At 40.2% G+C, this 26275-nt stretch overlaps 1 protein-coding gene across 3 annotated transcripts in view; it reads right to left on the reverse strand.

The window, feature by feature from the left end:
* The window catches only part of hdac7a (histone deacetylase 7a), a 58684-nt gene that overhangs the window by 25394 nt on the left and 7015 nt on the right, over positions 1–26275 (reverse strand). For 2 of the 3 annotated variants that reach the window (XM_020612604.1, XM_020612601.1), the window contains exons 1-2: positions 17098–17362; positions 15682–15754 (exon numbers count right to left, since the gene is read on the reverse strand). The gene's annotated coding sequence lies outside the window, so the exon portion shown is untranslated. Of the gene's footprint in view, positions 1–15681; positions 15755–17097; positions 17363–26275 lie in introns of those variants that run through there. The other variant, XM_020612603.1, reaches the window with a different exon arrangement.

The raw sequence follows: 26275 nt of genomic DNA on the forward strand, positions 1-26275 counted from the left end.
GTGATCATTGTGGTAGCCTGCTGGTTATTGGAATTTATTGGCCCCCTTGTTCAAAATCCGGTTCTATTACCAGCATCATTCACTTGCTGTCCACTTACAACAAATCTGAAATTTTGCTTCTGGGTGAGCTGAACCTCAAATAGTTAACCTCTGCATCTGAAGAATTGAAAAATATGTCATGAGTTAAACCCATCTCAATTAATTTCTTCATAAACAAGCCTAGAGTGCAAAGGGCCTGATAAGTCTAGCCTTTTTGATATTATTTTAACAAACAGACTTTAAAATGTTGAGTGGTGTCTTTTCACTTAACTTTAACAATCTCTGTCGTTTATCAGGAAATGTAGAAACCCAGAAAGCCAAGCTAAGATCTGTGGTTAGGAGAAGCTTTAGACACTTCACACAACAGGCGTTTTAAAAGGATTTGCACTGCAGTAAGACTGCACTTACCATGACACATTCTGACTCACATTCTGCGCTAAACTATTTTATTAAGGTTTTTAATGAATAGGGTCAAAAACAGGAATAGTCCGGAGTTTTCAAATGAATCAGTGGAAATGCTACATGCTACAAATAAAGCCTGCAAAAGGGCACATAAATCTGCTGTTGATTAGCAAAACCTTCATCATCTATGAGTCAAATGTTGTTTAGCAATACAAAAAACTAAATGGGCTTACTATGTGTGATGGTAATGCAGCAACGTTCTGGAAATTTATTCAGTCATCAGGATTTTCTTCATTCTCACCCACCCAGTTTGTTAATGAGGACTTTGTTTCCTCTGTTTTTTTATCTGATTTGTACTGATATTGTACTGATTGTGATCAAACTCAGTACATACCCAGAGGCCTGGTATCTCCTAGTTTTGCCAAAATCCTGAAGCCATTTGACTCAGTGTGTCATGCTGACATTATTATTGTTCCTGGAGATCCCTGTAGGACTCAGCATGGTGAATTACATCAGAAAGTCAATTGGCCATCTGACACTGAGAAGAGAGCATCTATAAAGCCCTACTTAATAAGTTGCCTGAATATATTACGTGCCTCCTGAGTTATAAATCATCGACATACCAGACCCATTCACAAGATTATCTTGTTCTGCAACCCTTTTTTGCCAATACACAAATAGAAAAGATGTCCTTCTGTTACTATGCCCTACAGATATGGAACAGGTTGCAAAAAAATAAAATAAATGAACTGGCTGCACTCAATTTAAACAGTTTTACATAGTATTTTACAGTTAAAATGTGAGTTTAGCAGATGATTTGGACACTGTTTTAATATGATTTTATTTACATTGATTTATATATATTGTTTTTACTGTGGGTCTTGTTATTTTGGATTTTGATACTTAATGCTTTTAATACTTTATTTGATTTGTGTGTTTATGTTTTAGTGTTTCTTGTGTTAACTGTATGTCAGGGCACCACTGGGAATGAGAGCCTGCTCTCAAGGAGTCTTTCCCTGAGGCATAGAAATAGGTAAAAGGGAATAAACGGGAATAGAACAGAATAGACTGATATGTATTTGGTTTTGTTTCTACGAGCAGATGTGCACACACATAAACACATTTTTCTATAGTTGTGAGGACACTTATTGATATTATGCATTCACTAGCCCCCCCCCATCATAACCTTAACAGCTAAATGCCAAACCCCACCCCTTCCTCTAAAATAAAGCCAAAGTTTAACCTTAATCCTAAAACCAAGTCTTAACCCTCAGATCGTCCTTTGAAGTTGTGGGAACTGGTTGAAATGTCCTCACAACAGGCACCAAACTAAAGATCGTCCACGCAACCACAGAAACTATGTGCACACACACACACACACACAGTGACCCAGAGTTAGTATGGTCTCATTAGCATCGACTGTTTGGGTTAATGTGACACAGCAGTGTGTTTGTGTGTCAGTACTCCTCCATATTAGGAGGCACAAATGCAGAGAGACAGTCTAAATGCCTGCCATGGCTGGAATAACAGAAATCCCTTGGCAGACGCACACGCATACGCACAGCTATGCACACACATTCTCTGTGATGAAAGCAAGGAATAACAAGGCTATTATTCTGAGGAAAAGGAAAGAACATGCTTATACAAGGAAACAAAGGCTGCTACAGTGTGTGCACACATCGTCAAGAACACCAGCAACTCTCTCTCCCTACCTCCCATGGGTTATAAATAGAAAAACACACAGTGGTCCAACATTTACCTGCACAGGGCCTTTTGTTTCTACAGGGAAACCCCCCGACCCCACACACACACACACACACACACACGAAGAGTATCCCAGTGGTGTCACCTCCAGTTTCCAGCTGTCTGTTGTAGTGAAAATGAAATGTTGTAAATGAAAGGGCAAAATACAGTGTATGTTTGTCTTTAAAGATGCCCAAGATATTCTTGTTTTAAAAATCTGCATTAAGTCAAACCAAGTCTACTCTATATACACACACAATTTTCACAGACAATCAATTCCTTTGCATTCTGTAACCGCCTCCCTTCAGAGAGTTTTCACTGCGACTGACGGAGCCCTGTGAATTAACTCATGAACAAGAGGTTAACATGAAAGGGCTTAAGTCCTAAAGATTCAAATTTTCTGACACCAAAATGTTTTTGTTTTTAGTTTATTTGAATGGTTTCACAGAATAAACTACATAGGAGCACAAGAGTTCCCCTTGAATTGACACACAGTAGAACTTTCTATGTTAGTCAGTCATCACAGCTTCAAATGGCTGTTCAAGGGTTAAGACTTGGTTTTAGGGTTAGTGGTAGAGGAAGGGTTAAACATTTACAGTAGATGTGATGGTTAGGGTCAAGTGATAAAGAATGAAGTATGTCATTGACTGTCCTCACAATTATAATATACAAAGACTTATGTGGTGAGTCTGTGTGTGTGTGTGTGAGAGAGAGAGAGAGAAACTGTGTGGGCTTGTCAGTGTGTCATTATGAAAATCACCAACGATGCAGTATGATATGACGTGCCTGGTTACAGAGGCCGTTGGAACTGTGCTGATTTATTTATAAGATTAGGTAAATAAGGCGCGTGTTCTCCATACAGACAAAATGTAAAGTGTCTATACATGTGTGAGAGTAACAGAGGGAGGGAACAAGAGTGAGCAAGTCCATCCCATAGCCTGACATTTTGGTAATCCATTCCTACTTTCTCAATTCCTTTATTCTGATCACAAGTTCTGCTTAGTCAGGACTGGTTCTACAGGTAAGACAAGGGTTGACAAAAGCCTCTCGCTCTCTCGCTCCCTCTTTAACACTCTCTCCCTTTCTTCTTTCCTCTGTCCCTCTGTTCCTCCATATGCTTTCATGAAGTGGACAGAATGAAAGGTGAGGAGATCCACACAGGAAAAAAAGCAACACAACAGGATGAAGCCAATGAAAAGAAGAAAGTCAAAAGACAAGCTAGGCAGGTCGGTCAGCAATCCTGGAGAACCTGCAGATAGGTCTAATCACACTGAAGGAGAGCTGACAGCCAGCACAGTGCCATCAGTGACAGACACTCAGGCTTTTCAAAGTCAACAACAGACTGACAGCAGATGCCACCACTTTGCGTCTTGTCACATGTTCAAATATAGCCACAAAGCCTCCCTCTGTTTTGACTGTGTTGTGTCTCAATTAGGCTACACCTATTACAGGCAACAGCTACTTTCAGTAGCTATAGATATCATCACCTCAGGGCATCAGTGAGGTTATTACTGTAAAAAAAAAAGACTGATGCAAATTTAGGACCATTCAGGTGTGGAAAAGTCATAAGCAAAGTTATTACATGTTTGATAAAGTGGAAACTCAGAAAGTTGAGACCAGACTTAAAAGGTGAGAAGGTGTGAGAAGGGGTTACTCTACATCTTGATGCCACTAAGAAAGTCAAGCACTCTCCTCAACTATATCACTCCCCTCATATCTTTCTCCTCAAGTGTGGAGAGGCGTGCACCTGTGTTGTTATAATCTATAGTATGTGTGAGCTTATGTTGTTTCCTTGTACTATGCAATGACGTAGGTAGTGTCAATTCAACCATGAACTGTCATATTTGGAACACTTTACAAATTAAATGTGCTTCCAAACAATTGCTGATCCAAGTTTACAGCATGTCTTTCCAGCTCTTTGCCAAAGAAAACGCTTCCCGTTTCATCTAAAGCAAACAATTGCGGGGTCAAAACTGCAAGTTCAAGTCTGGCTTTTCTTAAGCAACAGGAGATGCCTGATAATTCAAAAATCTAGATCATGACAGCAGAAATACAGAGATTTGACCTAGCTTGTCAGTTCTGTAACATCTGACTTGTACAGTCTAAAGGACCTGTCCTGTAGAAACAAATCTGCAGGGTGATAAGTAAATACAAAATACTGCAGTGATCCCAGAACACAGTTAATGACCAGTAACAGAATGTCAGTTTGGACGAAGAAGAGCAACAGGGATTTAAGAATCGATTTGTATGTGTGTATAACTGTATGTACCCAACAGACAGGATTGCGAGTGTGTGCGCAGTACATGTTTCTAAGGCTTGATACCATTGTTGTGAGGACATTTTGGTCAGCCTGCACAAGCTCAAAGGGCTGTTTGAGAGTTAAAGAGAGAATTTTGGTTTAGTGTTATAGTACGGATGATGGTGATAGTTAAGGTTAGTGTGCGGGCCCTCACAGCTGTATAAAGGCAAACATGCATGTGTGAGTGTATGGGTGACAGTAACAGAGGAAGGTTGATGCATAATGCAGCATGGGTCCAGTTTCATAAGTCCTCCCTGAGTTTCCATAATCATTCAGGACTGCTGTCTTTTAGGTCAGCAAGCTCTCTCTCCCTCACACACACACAAGTTACTCACACATATTAGCAGCATAAGAACAGTATCAAAGAAGAAGTGAGATAGACAGAGGAGAACTGATTAACAATAAAGAACACCTCTCTCTCCTTGTTTCTTTCTACCTCTCTCTCTCTCTCTCTCTCAACTCCAACTGGGCTGAACACCAATGTGGCTCAATCATCACAGTTTGTCTCACTCACATGCACACACACACACACACACACACACCACAGTGGGCGTCAGTGCATAGTAAGATCTGGGGAGTTTGGTTGTTTAACAAGATATCACTTACAGTAAATGTCCAGAGAGACAACAGACTGTTTACATACATGAAGACACATGAAGTAAATGATAAAGTCTAAGGCACATACCCGTGGTAGTCTTGTAAATATCCAGCTATGTGCAAACTACAGTAGTTCTGCAACAACCAGCTCACAGCAAGATCTAAAATTAGACAGATAGCTCCACTCCCCTCTAGTCATCTTTTACTGTTGGCCACATCCTCTTTTCATTAACTCCTTCTCTTTCTTCTCCTCCTTTCCTCTCACCATCTCTGCCTCTGTTTGACGACACTGCCCAATACCAAACTGTTGATTTCATCATTTCATTCACACAGTGGTGGCGCCTTGCCTGGGAGCAAATGAGCATTATGTAAGGTATACAAGACCGAAAAGACTTTCTGAAAAGTTTTTAACTTCCTTTAAATGCTCCCTGGAGATGAACTTTACAGAATGAAGCCACAATGTGTATGGTCGAGGTTAGCATGAAATGAATGAAGTGATTAAACATAAACTCTCTAGAAACACTAGAAGACATTTTAAGACACTTCAAGGACCCTATTGCTCAACATGAATATTTTAGCTTCTGATCATTTTTTAAGTGTCACACTTTGGCTTGAGATGACTGCCTGCTTGCTTCCCCTGCAGGATTGTCACAATCCATCCCATAAACAACAGGGACTGTAACCATGGTAACAGGGGCGGTCGAGCCACCAGGAAGTTGAGTCTATAAAAACACAACAATGAAAGAACCAGGGTGGCTTCCTGTTTAAGAGCTGAGTTTAGACTCCCATTTCCTCCCCTCTCCGCCCCGTGCCGTTGTTGTGACACGGCTGCCGCAGTGCCCTTGAGCCCTACAGCCGCAAAGTTTACCGTCTCTTACCAAGTAAGAGACAGTAAAACCAAAACAACCATAGCATCTGTCTACCCCTTTCTCTCCTCTTTTTAATCACACACACACTCCCCGAGTCACTGTTCGCGTTCCTCTCGAGGCATGGCTTTAAGCTGAGCGCTTTGACATCCATTAACAACTCAGATTAATGACCAACGACAGCCCTGAATGCCACGCACTAATGTACAGTACACACTTGCTCACAAATCCCATCATTAGAGGAACATGGAAAGCTACTAAGTAAATTACTGACAATTCTATTTTCTGGTTGTTTGTGGGACAAAATTGGCTTGTATTGTGGGAAATATGTTTTATTGCTGAGAGTTACTCTAGATAAGAGGACTGCAAATATCTGCAGGCAAAATATGAAGCTAAATATACTGTAAGTGATTTTTCACTCATTTGTAACTGAGTGTCCTGGCATACAGTGTATTTATAAAATGCAGAGAAGTGATGTATATTTCTGACTTAAACACCTGATGAATATACTTTGTGGGTATAATGTTAGGATTCTACATGAATGTGCGTGTTTGTGGAACTCTGGGCTCACAGGCCTTTTATTCCTGAAAGTAACTAACCAACAGATGTGAGAGTGGAACTGATCTTCTCATCTAACTTGTGAAGATTGAGGACAAACATCTTTCCTAAATATCAAACTATTCCATTACAGGATGAGCTACATAGTGAATGCTTATGTTCAGTGCACAATCTGTACACTTCACATTATAGACATAACTCTCCCATAAAAATACCCTGTAACCTGCTTATTTTTCTGTTGACAGCACACTGTGCTATTTCATTTTGAGATTATTTTCAGTCTAATGTTGAAATGAATACCAAGTGTTTTGGCACAACTGGCCAAACTGACACTAAAGGGGATTTATTTAATTCTTGCATGTTTTATTTTGCTGTCTATGATCGCAGCCCCTGTGTGTCCACATGAGGAAAAGACATGAGTGAAAATTTCAGAACTTAAACTAAACCACTGCGTTTGCAGGAAATAGTTTTATTACAGTTCATAATTTTTCTAAATTTTGCTTTAACAGCTGGAAGAAACAGCCCAACAGGCTTCACAGTATACTGTTGCCTGTGGTGCGTTTATTTTTATGACTGAAAGCTTTTAATCCCACACCCTCTGATTTTTTTTTCCACAAATCTCACCCTGCTTACTCTGATGGTGGGAAAAGTTGTGTTTTTGCAGAGATCACCTGCCTGTCGAAGTGGCCGCAGCATGTCACTTCCTTTTCTCTAGAATTTCTGCTTGATGACATGTTGGTTTCTGCAGTTTGTTTTTCTTGATCTATTAAACCACAGTGACTGTTACAGCTTGTGATTACACAAAGTTCTTGCTTTATTTGTTAGAAACAAGGATCTGCTCTGTAATCTCCGTAATCATCACTTCCTGTAAACCAAATAATTGGTGCAGCTACTTTGAAAGCTATTAGTGATATTTGTTGATTCGCTGTTCTTTATAACAATCAGCATTCAGTGAAGGGTAAAGTGTGTTTATGAGTAAGTAAGTGATGATTATTCCACAGAATAAAAAGTGCAGGACATGGTGTATCTACAGAAGAAAATCTAAAGTTGCTAAATCAGCCTTGTGCAACACAGGATCTCTATGAATAGTCTGACAGTTAGGGTCACATGCTCTTCACACTGGAAGCTCCTTAATACTTTTAGAGCACCAACTGAATTGTGTGTGTGTTGCACTGAATGTCAAAACAAGTACCATGAAATACTTGGTCAGATTCTTCAGTCAATCAGGTATTGGTTGAAACAATTGTGTATAATTTGAGAAGGTTTTTGTTGATGAGTACAGTCATAAATTATTTAGAAAGTATCACTGTGTACCAGTTCCTAAGTTCAGGTTTCAGGGTCAAAACTTAATGGCTCACAATTTTACCCTCTTTTATTTAGTCTCCATTTGCTCCCTTCTTCCAGTTTAATGACATTTATTGGAGTCAGCTTTATTACATGAAACATTTTAAACTGAAGTATCTAAATCTGGCTGAGGAGCAAGGAAGAAAAAACTCATTCGTGTTCCCTCACTGACACACTCCATTTCTTTTCATTCCTTCTCGCCCGTCTCATCTCTGTCATCCTGGCTCTATCGCCCTCTTGCTCTTGCTGACACACACTCATTCCTTCTCCAACTTATCTCGCTCACGCTTTCCATCTACTACCTCTCTCCTTCTCCCTCCTTCATCCTGAGGAATCCACAGCTGTCACTCCCATTCAAAACCTCTCCTCTTCCCAAAGCAGCTGGCCAGACTGTGCTGTGTGTTGGTGTGTGCACGTAGACCTGCCTGCCTACAACTGTCGACAAGTTTTTCTATATTTATGCTCTTGCTCTGTTGGTACATAATGCAGAGTTCAAGTGTAAACTGCAGTGCATGTGGCTGTTGACAAGTCTAAGAACTACACTCTGCCATGCAAGTGTGTGTGCATGTTACAAGGACAGGACAGGATCTCTCGCAGGAGGCTGTGAGCTTTCCCAGATACTCTCACACTCCTAGGACTGGTTTGTAATATTCAGTACATAACTTCATCTATGGAATTGGTTTCCTGGCTTTCTTCTTACTTTGATTTCCTGTATATTCCACCATGTTTATAATGTGATTGTTTCCTATCCGAATACACAGATTTTTATTTTTATTCATTTATTTTGCCTTACAAAAAACACCGAGAGCCTCCGAGTCAAATTCCTTGTGTATCTAAACATGTTTGACCAATAGAGCTAAATCTGAAGATAATTACAACTCATCCTTTGGAGAACATGACTGTTACCAGACTTCATAGCAATGCATCCATGGGCGAAGGCAGGGGGTGGCCCCAGCCAACCCCAGACTGTGATTGGCCACCCCTGGTGCCACCTCTGGCTCAGGCTAAATATGGATGCTTGTCAGTAATAATAATAAATTCAAGCCAGTGTTTTGGTTTAGGGCCAGGGTAAAAATCTGGAAAACATCTGTCTGATAGAGACAAACAATGTTGTTTTCACAAAATAAAATCAGACATTTCTAAATTTGGCTGCTTTGTCTTTTTTCTCTAAGATATTTCTGAATGTTGTGTAAGCTCATAAAAAAGGAATCAAAATAAGATCCTGTTTGGCTACAACTAAACAGGTGTTTTAGGATTCCACCACATCTGCATACCAATAAAACACCCAGTTACAAAACTTTGTCACATTCCTGTCTTTCTGGATTGTTGTTTTGGTACTTTTTATGAACCACTGTGTGTTAGCTAAAAGATATTTTCTGCCATTGTCACACTAGATACAATACAGCATGTTCAAAATGAACCTGACAATTTTATTATTATTTTTTTTTAATAAAATGTTTTAAATTCAGAAGATGCAGTCAGCGGATCGAGCACTACGCTCCACTGGAAAACAGTAACATTATGGTTCAATTCACAGTATCATCTTATTTTCACCAAGACCGAAATACACAAGGTGGATACCGTTTTCACATCCTTCATTCAAACCCCACATAATCTGATGTTGTTGGGGTTTTTTTTATCAGAAAAAGAAAAGTTTTATTTTTATCAGATCAAAATGATATTTAACAAGTAGAGGTGTGGCTGCTATCACTGTGCTAAATTTTAAGTAGTGGAAATAGTTTAGCACAGTTTAGTTTTTACATGAACTTATGATTGTACATCAGCTGTGACTGAGCCCGAGTAATGGTTCTCCTTTTACCGTCAGCAAGGTTTTTACTGCAAACAATCCACTGGTATAGAGGCAAGTGATACATTTTGATTCAGGTCTGTTTGGAATAAACACAAGGAAAAGTGGGTAGGATGAGTAACGACAGCTGCCATGACTGAACAGACAAGGACATCAGCATCGTGCCTGATTAACAAGTGAACTCTTGGATGTAAATGGACTTTGCATCATCTTAATAATAACTCAAGTGAGGACAGCCAGACAGTGGAAGGAATCCACCGCCTTGCCCACGGACACGTCACTTCAGCGCTCAAGTCGCCCTGCTCTGTGCTCAGTGACTTGTAAAAATAAATCCTGCTGCATGTAACAGAATGATCAGCATAGCAGGAAGACTTGTCTTTTTTTAGTGTCTCGTCATTTTGCTGCATCTTTCACCAAACAGGAATGTAAAAACTTATGAACACCTGACAGAAACAGGCACCGTGGCAATGTCCTTTGGCACAGTTTCACACAGCTGCTGAGCAGCCAACAGCAGCACCGCTCACACTGGGCAGCTCCAAGGCAACATGAGAAAACATTTCTCTTCCAGCAAATACACCTTTTTTTTTTTTTTACTGATGTGCTCAGTCAAGCTTCCAGGGTTCATTCTCACAGATCTCAAAATGGTTTTTGCTGGCTGAAGAGTGGTGCGTACAAATGTTCAAAACAAAAGTTGTCAAATTAACTTCACGCTTTCTGCATAAGCTTTGTTTCTCTCACACACACTCGAGCTCTCCTTAAGATCAAACACATTCTCCACATTTCCCAACGCAGATAAAGCCACTCAACACAGCCGCTCACTCGACGGGATCTCCCCCTTTATCTTTCAAAACAGATGCACACACATCACACAGACATCTGTCCACCTTTATCATCACAAGCCACAACACCCTCACAAGGCAGATTCGCACTTCTTACTTTGAAACATGGTGCCAGATCAGAAAAACTGTGGTACACAACTTCTGCTTAGGTTTCTGTTGTAGAAATCTCTTCTCACTACGACTGCAGCGTGCAAGAGGAAATCATTTATAATGGCTTGATTGATCTTGCTGATAACATCTTGCAGTGGTCAAATTCAGTGAGTTGTGAAAACGGTGGTTAATGGGTGGCTGATGGGCTTTGGTAGCGGTGAAGAGATTAGCAGCAAAAAAAAAGAACAATGTGCAGCAAAGACTTTTCTGATGATAAGACGGAGCACAGACATCTGCTTATCCTGCTGCAGTGCAGTAAAGTCCACCCTGCCACAAAATTAGACACGAACTTAGCTCAAGGAAAATTTTATTGTTTTCTGCTGAATAAAGATTCGAGATAGGCCCTCGACTCACTTTCTGTTTAATAACTTTTTTTATATATAAAAAAAGAGCATTTAATTAATTAGACCAATGCACCAGCAAATCGAACGAGTCCTGTCAGCATCCTCTCTTTCCTATCGAAGACTCATCGGTACAGGAACACTGTACAAATCATAACCGGTCTTTTAGCTTCTGAAATGAAAGAAAAATCTGACAAATACGCAAGGAAAAACCAGCAACAAAGTTTTCAGTCATTTTATTTATATTTCTAAAAGCTGTGTCACATGACCTTTGAGTTTTCTGTTGTTTTGTTTTCATGATGAACACGACTTCCAGGGCTGCCTGAGCAACTCAAATAAAACTCACTTTTCATTCCTGTGGCAATTACAAGACATGAATGAGCTGAAGTGTATGTACTGACAGGACTGTGACTTCGACCTCCGTCTCTTACTTCATGTTCTTACTCTGTTAAATCGTTCCATCCCCCCTTCTCTATTTCTACATTATACAGACCGAGTCTCTTTCTCTCTCTATTCTTTTTGCTTCCTTTCAAATTATTTCTTTCTTTCTTTTTTAAATCTACATTCTTACTTGGTAAATGTTAATGTGTTCCAGGAAGGCAGCTTCATAAATATGCACAGTCACACTCGGCTGTCTGCACGGACAACAAAGGAAGAAGACATTAAGATTCCTGCACATGCTCGATGCTCTGGTCAAGGATGGACACACACACAGAAATAATAAATAAATTATTCAATAATAGTATAAATAAATTAATCAATAATGACAACATTTGTGATGAGCTGTTTACTACTCGCCAGCTCTGCTCACTTTTGCTCTCAGCAGAGCTGTTTTCTGTTATCCTGTACCTTTTGTGTGTGCATCCCCAAAATGTGTTTCTCTAAGAAACCCGTCTAATACACACAAAACGCCCTGACAAGTGCACACACCCACAGACAGACCCAGACACACATTATATAAACATGCATTACGCTTCCTCCTCCACTATGCCGAAATTAGCCTAAGGCTATAGCTGGAGACCGTTCATCACACACGGACAGATGTGAAGTCAGAGGGCCGTCCAGATGAGAGGAGATCCTGTTACATGAACACTCACAACGGGCTATCGGATCCCAGGTCGGTGTCAGTCGCCTCGGTGAGCTGCAGTGAGCGTGAGCCGACTATTTCTCTGTGCTGCGACATAGATCAGACTGTATCAAAATACAGTGAGGAGTCTGGTTCAGAAAACTTGTTAGGGTTAGACTGATACATGTGGTTGCCATATATCACATATGTGACTAACATGAGAACCGTCAAACTTTCACTTAAGTAAATATTTCACATTTAAATTTTAATTTAAAAGATGTTTGTGGCTTATCACAGGGAGTAAGGCAGTAACCATTTGAAGTGTACTCAGTTTAAAATAATGAAAACGTTCAAAAATGTGATTGAATACAGGCAGAAATGCTCCGTATTTATGGCTTCAGGAACAGTTCTCACCAGCCTGTGAACACTGAGCCCCTGCTGTGATCCTAAACAAAGTAAATGTGATTTTTGATAGAAACTAATGGTGAGACACAAATCACTGGAGGCTAAAGAATGCTTTTTAGATCCAAGACTTCTGGTCTGGAGTAGTGGGTGGGACTGGGGTGAAAATTGAAGGGTTTTCTCCCCAAATGCCACAGAAATAAATCCTTACAAAAATAATTCCATCTACTTCAGTAAATTTCAAAGGGATTACATGTGTCTACGTGCACCATGTTTTAAAGAGAGAGACAGAGAAAAGACCCAAGGGGGATCTAGACTGCGGCTGGAGGCCAATCACAGAGCAGTTACCCAGCTGACCGCAACGAGGAGCCTGTAGCTCAGAGGTTAATGCAACATGAATTGATTTGACACACTAATAAACGTTAGGGGCAGTGTTACCTCAGGCCACACCACATACACACAGTCTCTCTGTGCCGTTTGCACAAAAATACCATAAATATGTGTTCGCTGTCAACACACACACACACACACACAATTAACAGACATGAAAAGTAGGAACCTGCACACTGGGTGCTATGGGACCCCTTGGAGAGTATTATATAGCATTACCCCAGACATCAAGTGATTTCACACACCTAGAGGCAGGACAATCACACCATTGGTGCAGCAGGTCAAAAATAACCGCCTCCTTCATTGCTGTCTACTGTTATTACAACTACTGCACAGTGTGTATTTGCATTGCAGCTTGGCTTTAAGAACCCCCATAGCTCAAAATGACCACAATACATCTGTAGAGCTTAATGTGGTAGGAGATTATTGCAGAAACCTCAATCAACTTTGGGGGCAGCTGCTGATTCAATGACTTTATACTGTGGTGGAACAAAAGCTCAGGAAATTTCAGATGAAGCACCATGTAGTGCTGAATAAACAGCATTACCATGTTGCTTAGTGATATATTACCTCTGTACTCTGATTAAATGTTAAAGAAACGTCAGGTTACTCAGACATATAATGAAGTGAGGACATGTAAGCTTTGTCTTCAGCATTAAATGATTCATAAAATGGGAGCATGTACTAGCAGCATGTAACAAAACATTTCAAAATGTAAAATACCATATTTGCTGGTTTTCTCAACCTTTGTTGATATTAAACTGAATACCTGAAGCAAACAATCAATTTTCCTTTGGCATTTTTCACAATAGACCAAATGATTAAACATTTCAGCAAATATAATAAACATATTACTCAATAATGAAATAATTAGTTGCAGCATTAACTAAATGTATTTTTCGCTGTTTACCCCCACACTAGCGAATTCAACTAGCTCTTCCTCCACCAGCTCTCCCATTCAACAGAAACCAGTGATGAAAGGAAGCTAATCACTCAGATCGGCTGACCTAAGTGCTTGGAAACCAGGACCAGGAACAGGATATGTGATCTCCACTGCACCTCTTTACAATCAATGCTTGTTATCAGTCCCTTAAGTGTCTCCCTTCTTTACACAGTGCAGCAGAGGACAGAACAAAAAACATATATTTAGAGAGGAAAGCAAAAAAAGAGCAGAAAAAGAGAGTGAACTGTACTGCACATGTACACACAGCATGAAACGGGCTGACATGTCTATTATGGCAGCCCTGGGTAGTTTAAGGGCTGCCAGGGCTCTAGAGGCTTTTAAAATGGTGGTTTCACATGTTCTACACATGTGGCCCAGACTGCTGCCACCTCAGACTAGATGCTAACCAGTCTCCAAGTTCAGAGATGCCTGGCATCAGGGCACTATGTTCAACAGTGAACATGCTTTAATGTGAGGTTACATGTCTATTTGAGTTTGTGTGTGTGAGTGTGGAGCGAGAGATTAGAGAGAAAGACAATGCCCTGCATGGACAATACATGTAACCAGAGCCTGCAGCCATGGCCATGACTTCATCGGGTTTTCCACAGACACACACACATACAGGCACAGTATATACACATTCACAAAGCACATAGCAGGTCCTTGGATAGCATACAGTCAGCGGGGTCCGGCACAACAAGATCCGGCTTCCATTCAGAGAGTCATGCATTGTAATCCTACACAGTGTGATCACACAGGCCTGCCTCACAGTGGCAAATGCTAATCTAAACTACAAGGCAGGACACCATGGAAACAGCCAAGTGACTTGTTTCTGATGGGTGGAGCAGTGGATCAAATACATTTTGATCTCAGGTTGGGGATGAAACCTCTGCATGTTTCCCATGTGAGTCAGCAGAAACCGGGCTGAGCTGCGGTGATGTTTCTAAAATTCCTTACATAGTGAGGGGAAGCAGAGCGGAGACATATTTGCCATGAACCTATTTGCCACGGAGATATCTGCTGCTGCTCATGATGGAAAATGGACGATTATTCAAAAGAAGACCTGTCATCTTAGTCTCTTATTTAGCAGGAAATTTCCTGAGATAAATGTATTAGCTCAAGTTCACATCCTGCTTATAACTACTATTAGTCAGTGTTGTCGATTTTACTATCCACATTCAGAATCAAGTGATAGCTACAAATGGACATTATTTGTAGAAGACACTTTTGGATAAATCTAGATGTTGATGATGCAATTATGGAAGTGAAATTGAAAAAGTGAAGTGAATCCTAAAGTGTTGTAAATTGGCCCCACTGGCTGGTTATTACATTCCCAGCAAGACTACTTTAAACTGACAATTTAAAAAAAACTACAACTGGATATTTTTACTGCTACACAACATCTACTATAATTTCATCTCATGTGAAATTTAGCTTAACATACTTTTGTAGGTTGTTTTTATACATAATGAACTATATTTCTGTATGAGCTGCAGAAGCAGCAAATCTAGATGTCGAAACCTACACATGAAAAACACGCAGCGGACCGAGTATCTCTCTCCAACTAGGCCAACACCTGCTCTGTGCTTTATGGCAGTTCTCTAAAAATCAAACAGCTTAGATATACACTGCACTGGAAAAACTCCTGTCACCCAAACTGTGTCATGTACTGTATATGTACACAGTAAAAAAAAAAAAAAAAAATGTTGTAAAGATGACGAAAAGTAGTTCTGAGCAGGTCAGCTGTAGACTGACTGGATTTTTCCACAAGAATGTTTCAGCGCTGACAGCTGTGTGCCGAGGCTTGTGTAAAATCTTACAGACCCACAACCACTTATTAAGTTTCAGTTGGTATTTCATAGGCTACATTTCTTTTAGGAGGTTAAAAACCCTACCTGCCACTGCAGGAAATATGTGGTCCTATCTGTCTGTCTGTCTTTACGATGTTCCCAGAGGTGCCGAATCCATCTGTGGAGACAAACCGAGAAGTAAGAGAGTGAAATGCAGCTCATCCACAATATAAAGCAGCAACAAAGTCTGGTAACAAGCAGCTGTGAGTTCCACACTGGATCAAAATGTTGTTGCTTATCTCAAATTCTCCATTCTGTTGTGAAAGTGTCAACTGCAGGCCACCATAACCTACTCCTGCCAACAGAGATGAGTCAAAGGCAGTGGTGGAAGCAGTACTCAGATTCTTTACTTAAGTAAAAGTAGCAATACCACAGTGTAAAAATACTTTGTCACAAGTTCTGCATTCAAAATGTTACTCAAAACACAAAGTACCGGCATAAAAATACACTTTAAGTACTAAAAGTGAAAGGTCTCATTAAGTACAATGGCACGTCACATTACATTACTGGATTATAATTACTGATGCATTATTGTGTTCATCACATTTAAGGTTACAGCTGGTAAAGGTGGAGCTAATAACTAGCTTATATTCTTAGAATTTGAAGTACTTTACATAGCCAGGTAGCATGTGAATTTCACAGCAGCGTCAAATAAAGGCAGTGAGCACAAAATACAATATTTTTCTCTAAAAAATAGTGAAGTCTAAGTACGAAGTAGCAGAACATGAAAATGCTCAAAGTAAAGATGCCTCAAAATTATTTTTAAGTACAGAAGGCTACTTGAGTAAATGTACTTAGTTACTTTCCAGCTCTGTATGAGCAGACCTGGGTGCTGCGGGGCTCAGGACCCACCTGTCAGGTCTAATACTTGACCCAGACGGATCGCAAAATGTGGAAGGTACTGCAGAAATAAAACACTCAGGAACCCGCAAAAACACGCACAAAATTAGTAGCAGAACAGGCAAACAATGCGCGTGTAATCTAAACATCCTATGTGTGTGCGTGTGTGTGGTAGACCTGTTGCTGCTAAACTAATGCTGGCCAAGATTTGTTTAGCAGCAAAACCCCCCAGTCAAGTCGAAGACATGGGCCAGTACTCTGAGTAATTTAAGAGAAATGACTGATGAGGAATTACAGGTTTGTGACTCACAGGCTTCACCAAAACGCTAAAAATAACACAAATAACCTCACGTAGACAACTGTTTATTATGGCTGTATTTGTTCACGATAAGATGAAGAGTTATTTTTGCGCACTTTTGCGCATTCGTGAGCAATTAAAACAGAGCACACACCTGCGCAGGTAGCTCGCCTCCCACATCTCTCCTCACCAACCCCAAAATTCCGACACGTATAACACAACACTTAATAAAATAAAAACATTTAACGAGTGTTTCCACATCACAGCTCAACACACCCAATGTTTCCGACCCCGTATGACAGAATCAAACAGTAAACACTTACAGTAAAAGCCTGTTGAAACAGTTTGAGTCCAGACACCTTAAAGATAATCCAGCTAAGGTCCAATGGATTCTGGTGCGCTAAACCAGTGCCAAAGGGAACAGGACCTGACGGGAGGTGATGGTGAGAGCCGCTGGTGTTGTCACTACACACTACAGTGGAGGAGGAAAACAAAAGCAGCCTTATCGGAGGCAAGTTGCAGAAAAGAAAGTCCGGCCCCTCGAGTGCTGCGCCCACCCCTCCGCTCTCCTGCTGACAGAAATAGCAAGAAAGGCGGGCTCCTCCAAAAATAGTCTTGACTTCACACGGACCTTCAGGACTATTGTTTTCCTGCTCTGACCGAATCCTATTGGGTGCACACTGCAGCCAATCCGAGCTTGACTTCTTTAAACTTGTACAATAGTCCTAACTTGGTTTCGACACTGTGTGCGCTCGTATCAAAGTAAAGGCCCCAACACTGTGGCTCCATCTACCGTCAGAAAGCTCAGGAGCAGTGATGCTGCTCTGGGGCTCGACACCCTGCAGGGACTCTTTGGTGCTGCTCAGAAACATGCGGCCGTGTTTACATCTTAACTTTGCTGCTCTGAGTGTGAGGATTCACACTCCCATAGGTTTTTGCACAGGAAACGTTTGTGCTCACATTTTACATTTATTCCACAAAGACTTGCAACTCTGTTTACTGCTCCTTTCAGATTTTTGTTTTATTACATGCTGAAAAATACTGCATGTAATAAAGAAAACATTTTCTAACTGGACCAGTTAACAGAGTGGTGAGCCTTTGTGGAATTGGTTGCATGAACTTTTTAGTAAAATACTAAGTAAGTAAAATGTGTATGTGTAGTGTTCATTGATATTTTAGATTTAAATGTTTTCAGAGTAAATGTTTCCAGTGTTTGCTAAGTAGGCCTATGATAACAGTGTTTGGATTTTGAGACAATCTTAAGATGAAATCCTTTTTAGTGAGTCTGCTTAAGCAAAGGAACCTCTATCACACACCGCCCTGCCCATATAAAAAGCCTATTGTTACTGCAGTGCATTAGTTCAGCTCAAGCTGATAAAGTGACACAATACCTGCATGTGTGAGTGTTAATGAGAGCCATGATTTGTTTCCCCCACCATGTCTGTCTCTAATGACAATTGGGACAAAACCTTTGAACTAATTTGTGATGTCTTTCTGTAATAATGTAATCTCAACAGAGAGTTCTACACAATCTGTGTGCATGGGGCAGGTGTGGAAGAAACACCTGTCTGCATGGATCATTAACTACCTCACAGACAGACCTCGGTTCATAAGGCTGCACGGCTGTGTGTCGGACATGGTGGTCTGCAGCACGGGGGCACCCCAGGGGACGGTGCTTTCCCCCTTTCTGTTCACCCTCTACACGTCAGACTTCAAATACAACTGCCACCACTGTCACCTACAAAAGTTCTCAGATGACACTGCTATTGTTGGATGTGTATCTGGGGGGGACGAGGGGGAATATAGGGGGGTTGTTACTGACTTTGTGGAGTGGTGTAAAGAAAATCACCTGGTCCTGAACACCAGCAAGAAAAAAGAGATGGATTCCGTCATGGATGCTGGCAAAACTAACATCCATCATGCATAACCCCTCCCATCCCCTGCACCACACAGTGGAGGCTCTGAACAGTTCTTTCAGCACAAGACTGTTACATCCCCAGTGCAAGAAGAAGCGTTACCATAGGTCGTTCCTCCCCACAGACTAGGTGATAAACTAGGTGAAATTATGAGGGACTATGCAATAGTCAACTGAGGTGCAACATTCAAATCCTGGGGGTAAAATGCATGGTTAATATGCACATGTGTAAAATCATGTCCTTGATTTCTATTGAATACTTTATATTGTCTAATTTTAGGTATTTTTGAGTAGTTTTTCAGAGATCCTCATAGCTGAAATATAGGTATTTCCCCCATTGCAGGATTAATTATGTGAGTAATGTTCTTGTCCTTGATTTCTTGATCTGTTGAATACTACATTTTGTCTTGTTCTTAGGTATTTTGATTTGTTCTCAGGGATTAATTGTGGGAGGATCATTCTTGTTCTTGATTGTCTCTAGATTCTGTTTGGTTTTAGATACTTTGGAATTGGTTTCTCAAGATATGTGTGTGGTGTTCCTTCTTATAGTGTTTTGTTGCTGCTGGAACACAGGAATTTCCCCATTGTGGGATCAGTAAAGTCCTACCTACCTACCTATAAAGGCAACAACATTTTCTCAGGAAATAAAAACCCTCTCTTGAATCTATTTCGGCTTTAAGTTCTAATTTCCTGCCCGTGAACATGCCGTGGTGCCTAGTTGTAACTTTAGTTAACTACAAATGAAACAGTTTTAAGGAAATTTAACATAATACTATGTTTCTCTGTTAAAATAATACATGTAGTTTCATACTATGGGAGCTTTAAAATAGCATTTTTAATGAAATACATTTATCCATAATAGCACACAAGTATTACCTTTCATAATATAAAAATATTTTGTTGACAACTACAATCAGTTACTTGTGATAAATTTGCAGGGGAGAGCGAATGTGAAATTGAGAGGTGGCTCTGAACATCGTTCTCACATCCTCAACAACAGTGGAACAAAACCAGTTGAAGGGGCCCTCGTAACGTTTGAAATTATTTGTCAGCGGTGGAAGAAGTACTCCGATTGTTTACTTACGGTAAATAAAAGTAGCAATACCACAGTTTAAAAATACTCTGTTACAAGTAAAACTCCTGCGTCTGAAATGTTACTTAATTAAAAGTATAAAAGTGTTAGAAAATATTCTTAAAATACCAAAATTAAAAGTACTCATTATGAAAAATGGTACAGTTTGATGTACATCACATTATTTGATTATAATGTTTGATGTATTATTATTACGTGCTTCTCATTTAATGTTGTGGCTTGTAAAGCTAATTTTAACTACTGCTGGGTAGTTTATTAACCTTTTGTCTGAAAAGTAACTAATACTTAAATGATCAAATAAATGTAGTGAATACAAAACACAATATTTTTCTCTGAAATGTAGTAAAGTCAAAGTAAGAAGTACCACAAAATGCAAATATTCTAGTCAAGTACAGGTACTTCAAAACTGTACTTAAGTACAGTACTTGAGTACTGTAAATGTACTTAGTTACTTTCCACCTCTGGCTTCTGTTGGCATAAAAACAACGTCATGTGTTGTTGAGCTTTGTGCACCACCTTTCATTCACTGAAACAACAGATAAAAACTGCTACTAATTCTCTCAAAGCTACTTCGTATCTACTACGAAACAAAACACCCATATGCTGGAGTATTGACGCAGTAAAATGGCCATTGTGTGTGACTGTATTTGGTCAGTGAGTCAGTTTGGAATATTGCAAAGGACGATTGCTTAACAAGCAAACAGCCACCTGTTAAATGAACTGAAGGTAAATAATGATTTAATTTGTAATTAACCTGTTAATTAACCCATAAAACTGTCATTTCTGACACCGCAGGTACAAGTCTGAGCTCACTGCTGTCAGACCACCTAGTGTGGGGTGCCCAGAGTCCATGTAGGAGGAAGTGAAGCATCCTGTCTGAGTAAGCCAAGGTTCAAGCACATGCACGTAGTGTACACACACAAACACACACACCTACAGTACATATCTTACTGTGGTAGTTTATATGACACAGAACAATTGTTTTGTCAAATTTTCTGGCCCGGAATTTTCCCAGATTTCCCAGAAGACGTTGTGAACAATATCTAATTAAACTAGTACATTTTACAATAGCTAGCTGGTAGTTGAACTAAAATCATATTTGCATAGTGATTCAAGTAGTTAAATTACTTTTTTGCCATTTTTATGTGTAGTTAACTATTGGAAAAAAAAAATCTGGACCATTAAAAGAAAGGGAGGATTTTCTGAAATGCCCAGATCATTTAGTTTAGGGCAGGTTTAGGCTTCAGGGGTTTTCCAGGAAGCTGGATTGTCAGCTCACCTGTGAACAATATTTGGCTGTAGAATAAAATGTTTTGAATTTGTAAAAATAAACTTAAATGCATTAGGTGTCAAGTAGTCATAAGTATTATGGTTATTGCAGTAGTAGTATTGTTGCTATTTATTAAAATGTTCAGAGGACTCAGCCCTGTGATGCGCTGGCGGTCCTGGGGTGTACCCCGCCTCTCGCTCAGTGTCAGCCGTGACCTTCTACAGTGACTGCGTTATCCTGCTTGGTGCAATGCTCCCACCTGGAATCTAGTTTCTGGAAGGCAGGTGCCTGACTGATGGGTCAAAGCTGCCTTTCCTCACACCTTCCCATGAATAGTGGGGTTTATTATTTATCTATTTATTTTGGTTTATGTATGACCTGTTGGCATTTTTTGCAATAAACTCAGCTGAGCGGCATTTTTGCTTATACAGTATTTGACTCTTCTGTATAGCTGTACAGTACACTATTATAATCTTGTTTCACATGTGCATTGTCAATTTCATCTTTTTTTTTTTACAGAGTAGTTTGAACTTCTTCTTCTAAGTAGCTTCTGTTAACCAAACTAGATTTTTCCCTAACGTAACTTTGCTGTAGTTCAGCTTCTTCCAGTGTGAAGTAAAGCAAAGCTACGTTTTCATAGTGGCTCCCCCAATTCACAGGGGGTCATGAACACCCTTCAAACGTCATGTCACCTATACTGAGTGTGGTCAGCATGTTAATAATCCTCTGTCTTTTTTCTTATTATTTATAAATGCATAATTTCTACAAAGCTGTAACATCATACAAATCAGTATGTCCTGTAATGCAAAAATATATCTGAAAACTTTCATTAATGAAAATTAAATGTTCACAATTCTAAGCTATTGAAAAATAAAAGTAAAAGGTTGGAATAATTAGTGGTGATTAAAAAAAACGTCACTATGGAGGACTCGTTCTTGTCCAACAGTGAGACATGGGTGCTTCACCTCTGTCTCTCCCTTGACTTCTTACCTTTTTCTAAAATTAACTCTCTCTGCATAAAACACATTTTTCGGGGCAGATACTGACATTTCTTATGAGTTTCGCTGGCACTGCTCAGTGTTTTCCCCACTTTCAACCGTCCTTTAGTTTCCACAGAGCACAGCCTATGTGTGCATTTTATCCTTTTTCCGATCTCATTGCCAGCCAGGTCAACAACTGATGTTTCAGACCAATACTGAAACTGAGAAGCATGCCTCTGTTTACTGCTGGTGGTGCTCCGTCGTCCGCTCACTCACCCTCGGGTGTCTCTGTGAATAGAGGGAACCCAGTGCCATTCCCAGAAGCCCTCGGTGTGTGGGTGTAGACGGCTACATAAATGCATGTGTGTGTACGAGCTTTGTGCCCATGATTGTGTGTGATTATGTGAATCGACACCAAAGTGTGTGTGTGTGTGTGTGCAAGTGTATATGTGTGTATATAGATGTGTGTGTGTGTGTGTGTGTGTCTGTGTACATACAGTATATGTGTATGTGGCTAATTCATTCAATTACACAATCTACCATGCAGTCTGAATCACATCCGGTTTCGAACTGAAAATAACAAAACCACAGGGTGACAGAAAAGCAGTGCAGCAGGCAACCCCCTTTACAGGGCATACATATACACACAAACACAAACACACACGCAGTCTGGCACTGGTCAGTTGGTATTTTCCACAAACATGTAGGTGATCTACAAAGAGCTTTGTTTCACAGGGCTGCTGCTCATCTGAGGGTTTTACCCATCGATTACTGACATTTTAAAATAAAACTCGCTTTTGAAAATACTGTAAAAGCATCCACATTTTGCATGTAACTGAAAGAAGTCACTAAAAAATGAGTTCTAAAATATACTGGTAAGCCCTACCAGACCTTGCTGTTTACTTCAAATACAAAGGAAATCCCTGTTAATTCAACAGTGTTTCAAAGAGAGTGGTCAGTGCTGACAGTTTAAAGCTACAACACAGGTTCACTGCAAAACCGTTGGCATCAATATCGGCTTTCTGAATCATGATCAGTCATATTTTAGGTGTACATGATACTGAAATGGCACAGCTAAAAACAGTCAGTCTGACGTATATAGGTTTTTTTGTCAGTATTATATGTGGCAGGATGTGGTCAACTGTGTGCTACATAGCTGCCTCCCACCTGCAGAGATGAGCTCCTGCTACAACACAACATTTGACATGAGAACACAAAACCGCGTGCAAAGCTAAACTGAAATCAGAATGGTACACACTTTCATGAAATAGTTCCTGATGTGAATCGGAATTTTAAATTTTTGACTATTTTGTTTACACACCATAAATGTAAGCTGGTGTTTAACATTTTAAAAATCTGGCTTCTGTTGTTGAATGAAAAGAAATTGAAGAGAATCTTTTTACAGCTGTAAGTCCACTCACTGGCATGATGCATCCCCTAGCCCCTTACATTAACATTAATCCTCACAACTAAATGTCTAACCGCAGCCCTTCTTCTTCCTCTGAAGTTGTGAAGACCAGCCACAGTGTCCAAACAAAGATGGTTTTTGATTACATTTTCCACACAATCCTAGAAAAACATGAATACTCCTACACCCCTCCTTACACACACACACACACACACACACACACACACATATATCCTTGTTTTTGTCACTTACTGGGTCCCTATGTAGATTTACATTTATTTCTTTATTTCTATTACCCTAGCTTTAACCCTAACCGCTACAGTATTTGCCTAACTTACTCTAAAGGATAAGGCTTTTTCTTCTGTGCCATAAACACACCATGGCACTGGGTGACGTTTCCTAATTACAAACCAACAGACCCTGATATTTTTTTTTAAATGTTTTATAGCATCTGCAGTAAGCAAGTATCGACTGTGCACGCACAAGACCTGTAGAAATTCTTAACAAATATGTGTTGTCTTGTGTTTTGTAATGAAGAAATATGTCACTAAGTGCAGTAATATGTTTTTATGATGTGTTTTTGAACATCAGTGGCGGTCAGTGGCACAAACTGACAGATTGACAGACATTAAGCGTGAGTAGGGGCAAATCATTGTTGGTTTTAGCCTCTCTTTGGGGAGTGTTGACCCCCCCACACACACATGCAATCCTGATATCAACTTGGGGACATCAAAGAAATCACAAAGTCCAAACTTTACTCCTCTTTCCAATGTCAATATTTTAATACACTACACATCAAACCAGAGCAACCGGCTTGTGGCTTTAACTCACAATCTGTATCTATTGTTTGAGTTCTCCCTGGTGACACAGTATCTTTGTATGTAACATAATAAGGTAGCAATAACAATACAAATCTGAGCATAATTCAAGGCATCTATAGAAAAGTTACTGTTAAAACATTTAAGCGCAGCATTCAAAGACATGCAGACATAAGGATAGACACATATGCATGGAAATATACGCAAAACACATCACCCACGTAAGAGAACCGCCTGGCTGTGTGAGTGTGTGTGTTCAGTCACTTGGTTTCTGTGAACATTTGTGTCTGATACTTTATCTCCCATGCTGTATGCTGACTATGTGTCACTGTTAAACCCCGACACATGCGATTGTATAAACATGAATGAGCCTGTTCCACATAACAGAGAAGGGCATGACCCTTATCTCCACTAATTATGAAACACAGCAGTGCCAGTAAGCTGTTTTAACATAGTTATAGTACAAGTAGCCACTATCTGTGAAATTGAATTAGAGGGTATAGAGGTTCTGGAGAGACGTAACGAGGGAATGACAGAAACAGGAAGGGGATTTGAAAGATAAAGAGAAGAAAAGTCAAAGTGATTAAAAGGAGGTGAACGGAGAGGTACAATCGGTAAGAGAAGAGTGATAGGATGAGATAAACAGAGAGAGAGAGAGGCTGAGAGCGCTGCGATAATGTTTGGCCTCGGTCTGCCAGCGGGGTCCTTCCCCTTAAGAAGCCGACAGGAATGTGAGGAATGCTGCATGAGAAGAAAAGGGAAGGAGCTGAGGAGAGGGGCAGAAACAGAGGAGGATGATTGAAAAGGAAGAAAAGCCAAAAAGGAGGAGGAGGAGGCTGGATGGGGAAAAGTGGGGACTCCAGAGCAGAATGAAGGTAGAAAGCAGGAGATGGAAAAATGAAACCAGGGAGTAGTATGAGGAGGTAGACAGTGAGGAAAGACTTCTTATCTTTAGTGGGCTGAGTAAACACAAGAACAAAGAGGACAAAAATAAAAAAGCTGGAAAATGTTTGGGAAGAAAAAACAAGCTCTATTTTTGCGCTTTTATTTTTGCACATGCAAATATTCATATGATATGCACGCAAACATGTGTTTGTGTGTTGTATTCATCTGTGCACGTGTGTTTGCATGCATGCAAGCGAGAGTCAGGGTGTGGTCCATACTGAACTGCGCTCAATTTTCTAAATGCAGCTTGGTTCCTTTTAAAGTTTCTCGTTGTCGCAGAGCCGGAAACTTCACACCTGCAATACTCTACAGAAAATATCCCATTTCCATGTTTGTAGCTTTTCCAGTAAAAGTCAGCTTCAGTCTTGTCTCGGTCAGTTGTTAGTCGTGACATAATGACAGACAGGGACTTTGCACATAAGCATGTACACACTCAAGTCATGTGTGACTCTCCTGTCTCATGGAGGGTTATTTAAAGTATCAGCTACACAAAGTGCTGCAGTGGAGGAAAATTACACATTTAGCCTCCAGAGACTAAACTCACTGAGGACAGAGCAACTACTCCCCTACAACACCGAAATGCAGCAACTACAAATTAAGCTGATGTTTTGGCATCTGTTTTACCAAATAAAACATCATTATGCCATAGAAATATGTCATTTGGAAATCCATTTAATAAGAAAAAGAAAACAATTGGCAACTATTTTGATCATCAATGTAAAATGTGTCATTTTTCAAACAAAAAAGCTTCTGAAAGCCTCTCAAATGTCACCTCTGAGAAGTGTGACTGACATTGCTCTCCTCTCCTCTCCTCTCCTCTCTCTCCCTATGCTTCTATATGCCACCATTACACATTACTAACTTTGTGTCTCCTCTCTCCCGTAGTGTGTCCTCTCTCTCTCCCTGCACCTTTCTGCAGGTTGCCCTGGCCCTGGAGCTCTATGTCTCTGACGAGCAGTCACCAGCCACATCGACCTGATCAGTGTTAGATTGTTGTGTCTTGTTGCTTTTCTTCTTTTGTCTGTCCTCTATCCGCTCACCCCAACCAGTCGAGGCAGAAGGCCCCCCACCC

This window comes from Monopterus albus, unplaced genomic scaffold (assembly GCF_001952655.1).
Source record: "Monopterus albus unplaced genomic scaffold, M_albus_1.0 scaffold126.1, whole genome shotgun sequence".
Classification (NCBI taxonomy): domain Eukaryota; kingdom Metazoa; phylum Chordata; class Actinopteri; order Synbranchiformes; family Synbranchidae; genus Monopterus; species Monopterus albus.